We start from the raw sequence: 6,169 nt of genomic DNA on the forward strand, positions 1-6,169 counted from the left end.
ATAAACCTTTCCTTCTCTCATTTTGAGTGTCGGGTATTTGTCCCAGCAACGAGGGAAGAGTAACCGAGACAAACGCCATGGATTATTACTAGAGACCAAGTTCAGGGATCCAGGCAGTTGGGGTGGGCAGGTTCTGGGAAAGTAGCTCAGGCTCCGATACGCGGTGCCACTTTTAAGCCCCTAGGCCAGGATGAATGGCGCCTGCGCCTCGGCCAGGGGAAAGTCAGGGTGCGCGTTGGTTTGCAAGAGCAGCGTGGGTTGCACGGTGCTCGGGGTCACCAGGCCCTTCCCCTCGGCCATGCCACGCTCGGGGCTAAGTGTGGCCTTCCTGAGCTGCCAGGGACAGCTGAGTACGCCTGAGGGCAGGGTCTCGGGGTGACAGCGAAGCAGCAGCAGCTACAGGCTTCCTAATAAGGGGCCAAAGGACTCTGAGGGGCCAGGGCTGCTCCTCGGATCCCGAAAGTGTGCAAAGGAGCCTCTGGTGACCAGCGATCCAGTCCTTTCGATGCTCCCAGCCACACCCCACTACGCAAAGGTGAGCTCCTCCAGCAGTTTCCGCTCTTAGTCCTCTGGGTACATCCAGGGTCTAAATCATGTTCATGCCCTCACCCATCATGTGAGGACATTTGGTCAGCCTGGGACCGTGTATGTGACAGTGGTCCCCTAAGAATATGATGGAGCTGACAATCTCCAAGCGACACCTTAGCCACGGCAGCGCCACCTTGGGATGCACTAGGTGTTTGTGGAGGCCTGGCATGAATGCCTGAGCTATCAGTGTGAGATGGACAGCACAGCCAGTGAGTCTGAGCATAGCGCTTGATGAGAAGCGACCGTGCTTCTGCCTCGTGTGCCTCCTGCACCGTGCTGCTTGTGTTGGGGCGTCCTGCTCACACATCAGAAGTTTGCTGTAATGCAGTGTGGCTGGGCTCTGTGGCCTCATGTGGGTCATGTTTACTGTGCCTCTCAATGTGTCATTTTCTCTTATGCTCAGTCTTGTTCTTTATTCCATTTCACTGGGGTCCTGTAAGCCGTAGGTTATAGCATCTATGCACAAGTGCACAGACAGACAGACAGACAGACAGACACACACACACACACACACACACACACACACACACACACACACCCTGCAGCCCAGGCAGGTGCGGGCACTACCATGCAGACTGTGCACATACACTCCACCGCTCTCACACAACGACCGAGATCACCTCATGATGCACCTCTCAGGAGGCGCCCTAATCATCAGGTGAGCAGGGCTGCTGTTACGGTTTGGGTCTGGGTGTCCCCCAAAGCCTCACGCAGTCATGGGGGCTGGCTTTGCAGGGGGGACTGAATCTAGAGTTGGTGACTGATTCATGGTCCAATGCTGAACCACGGGCCAATGAGGGTGTGAGTGTCACACTGGGCACTTCCTTTCATTCTTGTTCTTTTTGTCTTTCTGCCTCTCTGCCTCTGTGTGTGTCTCTCTCTGTGTCTCTGTCTGTCTCTCTGCCTCTGCCTCTCTCTCTCTCTCTCTCTCTCTCTCTCTCTCTCTCTCTTTCTCTCTCTCTGCCTGTCTCTCTCTCTCTCTCTCTCTGCCTGTCTGTCTCTCTCTCTGTGTCTCTGCCTGTCTGCCTGTCTGTCTGTCTCTGCCTCTGTCTCTCTCTCTCTGTCTCTCTCTGTCTCTCTCTCTGTCTCTCTCTCTCTGTCTCTCTCTCTCTCTCTCTGTTCTGCTTTCCGCCACCATGAACTGCTGCCCTCTGCCATGTGCCACCCTACCTTGGAGCCAGCCAACTTTATACTGAAACCTCTACAAACTGTGAGCTAAATAAATCTTTTTTTCCCTTTAACATTGGGTGTCAGGTATTTTGTCTCAAGGAGAAAAGTAACTGAGACAACTATATTCCTTATTTACATATTATATCCAATTTATCTATAGATAATATCTGTTGAATTTTTGATATGAACATTAAACATTTCTCTTATTACACTATTTTTCTGACCACCTTTCTTCTAAGGTCTGATTGTTTTATTTTTAGTTCTTCTATTAGTTAAATTGAAATTCTAATCTTTAATATTCTAAGATCTCTATTTCTTGTAATGTCACCTTTGTACAGGATTATCTGATTCTCATTTCATAGATGAAGATATTTTCTTTCTCTTTTCTGTTTTTCTCTCTCTCTTCCTTTCATCCCACATTCAGGGAAGAGTTTCTGTGTTTCCAGTGCTGAAATTAACATTTATGTTCACTTCTAAGCAACAAACTCCTCTGTTCTGAGCCTCTCACTGACCACAAAAGTTCAAAGTCAGCCCAGGCTTTGTGCTAGTTGGCTTGTTCTGTGCTGCGCCGCGGGCTGAGGTCACTTTCTCTTCTGGGAGCCCAGTGGAAAGCTCCATGAGCTAATTGAAATAAAATGTCCCGAGCTTCAAGGTCAAGAGGACATTCTTTTTTCGGGTGCAGGGGTTACTTAACATCTCAAGATGGTTTTGTTTTCTCAATATTTGATCTGTGTCTTCCTTGGATAGCTTTCTGCTTTTCCTTGAGTTGCCAGTTTTCTGTTCTGTATTTTCATAATGGATGATCACTTCCAGCCTTCTCAATCTTAACTTATTTCATCCACTGCAGAATAACTTTGGCAGGGATCAGCTCTTGTAATCAGGGTTCACAAGGGATCAGATTTAATACAGGACATATAATTTATAGCATTATTTTATAATATTTATCTAACAATTCAAATGCAGAAAGTGCAGATCTGCCTACACACTAGAGACCCAGAAAATCCAGCTGAAGACCTGGCTCCTACGCAATGTCCTACGCTGAGTGAGTCCAGCCAAAGACCTGAAGCCCCTCGCAATGTCCTCTGGGAGTCCAGCTAGGGGCCTTGGGCCACGACCACGTCTGGTGCAAGTCTGTACAAAGGGTCTGCGCTGGGCAGGCCCAGAGGTCAGTGGTGGGAGCTAGAAGGTCTAGCTTCAACAGGGGGATGGAGGATCTGTGCCGGCAGGCTGAGGGATCCGCACTGCGTGGAGCCAGGAAGCAATGCTCAAGCTAAATGCCAGCGTCCCCCAGAGAGAACCACAGCCATCCTCAGGGACAGGTCAGGAGCTCCTCCGAGGACGAGGACAGCCGGGTTCGTATCTGGAAAGCCGGTGTGGCAAGCTTCTCCAGGGGAGTCCACAGCTCCATCCTCCCTCCACTTCTCCTTTCTGCTACGGGCAGCAGCCCTCAGGTGGGCCCGCCACGCCCAGCACCGCGCTGACTCGGTTCAGCTGGGGGCTACACGTTGGCCGTGAGCTGACCCACCGCACTAGCCTCCTCTGTCTTTGGCCCAGTTTAGGCCAACTACACAGCCTGTGCCTCAAAATGCTTCCCTTTTCTTTTCTTTCTTTTTATTATTTTCAAGGGAATAAAAAATAAATGATAAAAATGCTACAGAGTTCCAAAACAAGATGATAGGAAATTAACAAGGCTTATTATATGCCATATTGTTACCTTCCATGTAGTTGGTCATATTACCGGATATAGGCTTGCAAAATTGATCAGATATTATAAGCACTAGCCTTCCCTTTCAATCAACTGACAGAAATTAGTAGTACAATTACTTTGGCGTGTGTGTGTGTGTGTGTGTGTGTGTATGTGTAGATTTTTTCCTCCTCCCCCAGGGAGTTGGGTCCACTAGATTCCATGTCAGGTTTTTCCTGATAATTTCTGTGTATCATCAAATAGTTTCTGTTAAATAAAATCATAGGCTGCCCAGCCCAGGCTGGGAGGCCCAGATGGGGAACGCCGGACTGGGGTCCCTCTGGAAGATGGCAGCTGCTGGACTGGCAGAGAGGAAGGCAAGGGCTGCAGCGAGGGGACCGGGGGCAATGGTGGCCCAGATGCAGAGGGTGTCTGCAACCCCGACATTGAGCAGAGCTTCCAGGAGGCTCTGGCCATCTACCTGCCCTGTGGCCTCCGGAAAATCATCCTGTCCAATGAAGGTGAGATGTATGGTCGAAAGGAACTGATTGCCCGCTGCATCAAGCTCAGAAGCAGGAAGACCCGGACTCGGAAACAGGTCTCTAGTCACATTCAGGTTTTGGCTCGAAGGAAGTCGAGAGAAATCCAGTCCAAGCTGAAGGACCAGGTTTCCAAGGACAAGGCTTTCCAGATGATGGCTACCATGTCGTCCGCCCAGCTCATCTCTGTACCTTCCCTGAAAGTCAAACTGGGGCCTGCTGGTCCTCGGGCCACTGAGCTATTCCAGTTTTGGTCAGGGGGCTCTGGGTCCCCCTGGAATGTTCCAGACGTGAAGCCACTCTCAGAGACACAATTCTCTTTGTCCCTGACGCCCCCATCTACTGACCTCCCAGGGTACGATCCCCCCCAAGCCCTTTCTCCCTTGCCCCACCTGCCCCATCACCACCAGCCTGGCAGGCTCGGGCTCTGGGCACTGCCCAGTTGCAGCTGGTGGAGTTCTCAGCCTTTGTGGAACCGCCAGATGCAGGTGACTCTTACCAGAGGCACCTGTTCGTCCACATCAGCCAGCACTGTCCCAGCCCTGGGGCTCCCCCCCATCCCCAAGAGCATAGACGTCTGGCACATCTACGACAAATTCCCTGAGAGAAAGGGTGGTCTGCGGGAGCTATATGATCATGGGGCCCCCATGCCTTTTTCCTGGTCAAGTTCTGGGCCTACTTGAACTGGGGCCCAAGTGGTGAAGAGGCGGGTGCTGGTGGAGGGAGGTGGCAGTGGCAGTGGTGGCTTCCAGGGGGTGAGCAGCCAGTACAAGAGCCTGGAGCACATGACACTCACCTGCTCCTCCAAGGTCTGCTCTTTCAGCAAGCAGGTGGTGGAGACGGTGGAGACGGAGCGGACCCAGTTGGAGGACAGGCGACGTGTGTACCGCCTGCTGCGCTCGCCCATGTGCAAGTGCCTGGTGAACTTCCTACACAAGCTGCGCCAGCTGCCGGAGCGCCACATGATGAACAGCGTCCTGGAGAACTTCACCATCCTGCAGGTGGTGGCGAACAGAGACACCCAGGAACTGCTGCTGTGCACCGCCTATGTCTTCGAGGTCTCCACCAGTGAGCGTGGGACCCAGCACCATATCTACCACCTGGTCAGGGACTGAAGGGGGACCCCACACCTGGCTTCCCCTTTCTCTTCACAGGAAGGACCCCACAGCTCTCCATGCTTCTCATTTGGGGTGGGTGCTGTTATGGCAAGGGACTGACCTCAGAGGCCTGAGCCACGGGGGCTGTCCCTGGTAGGAAGGGACCCCAGCAACACATCAGGGACTGTGGACAGGAGTGAACAACACCCCATCTCTCCTCTTCCCACTCTTCTGGATGTTTTTGGGGCCCTAATTCCACATTGACTTGTCCTATTTCCTGCCCCCCATCTGTCTCTTCCAACCAATCTTTGTGATCTGTGATGTCACAAATTGAAAATTAACCCTTTCTGTGCAGGAGCAGAGCCAGGTGACCCTGTGTAGAGATATAGATTTGAGACAAAAGCCTGATGTCCCAAGAGAGCAGGGAACACTGGACTGAGCCCGAGGAGGGTTGCTGTCTGTTTGCAAATTCCCGGAAAGCTGGGACCCAAAGCAGCAGATAACAGCTTCTCCTGCAGGCACCCTGTCCTTTGATCCCTTGCCTGGGATGTTATCCGCTAGCATTTGGGTGAGCCTAGTGTTAGGCAAATGGTGGAAGTCAATAGAGATAGTAATTTGTATTCACTTAGGTAATTATGCACATTCCTTAGTTGCCTTTACCCCTCAATAAAAGTGAGATGCTTCTGAGGCTCTGGGCTCACTTGGAGAGAGACTAATCTCAGTGAGACCTCTGAAGCTACACTCATCAGGTCTTCTTGTCGTTTCTTTCCGCACCGACCCGTAACATACAACAACCCTGGAAATTTTTTTTTAATATAACAAGATATTTATATGTGGGTGTTAGGGTTGTGACTATCCCAGTGGGGTGAGGCCCTTGAGCCCCACCCCCTTTTCTTGTATGTGAGCCCCAGACTGGACTGCTGCCTCCCTTTCCCTTCCAAAGCATGTTGGTTTGTGTTCTGACCGAGGATAAAGTTATTTTACAAAAAAAAAAATAATAATAATAAAAATCATAGGTGACCGCTAATTTGGACCAGTCTTCCCCACGGGGCCCAACCAAACCAGTGTGGAACCTAGGAGCAGGGGGGAGC

The 6,169-nt window shown here is 51.3% G+C and overlaps 1 pseudogene; it reads left to right on the forward strand.

Annotated features, from left to right (window-relative positions):
- The first annotated feature begins 505 nt into the window (after nt 1-505).
- Nucleotides 506-5,193, forward strand: LOC101574061 (annotated as a pseudogene).
- Nucleotides 5,194-6,169: the final 976 nt, after the last annotated feature.

Source organism: Octodon degus, unplaced genomic scaffold, assembly GCF_000260255.1.
Source record: "Octodon degus isolate 3935 unplaced genomic scaffold, OctDeg1.0 scaffold00017, whole genome shotgun sequence".
NCBI lineage: Eukaryota > Metazoa > Chordata > Mammalia > Rodentia > Octodontidae > Octodon > Octodon degus.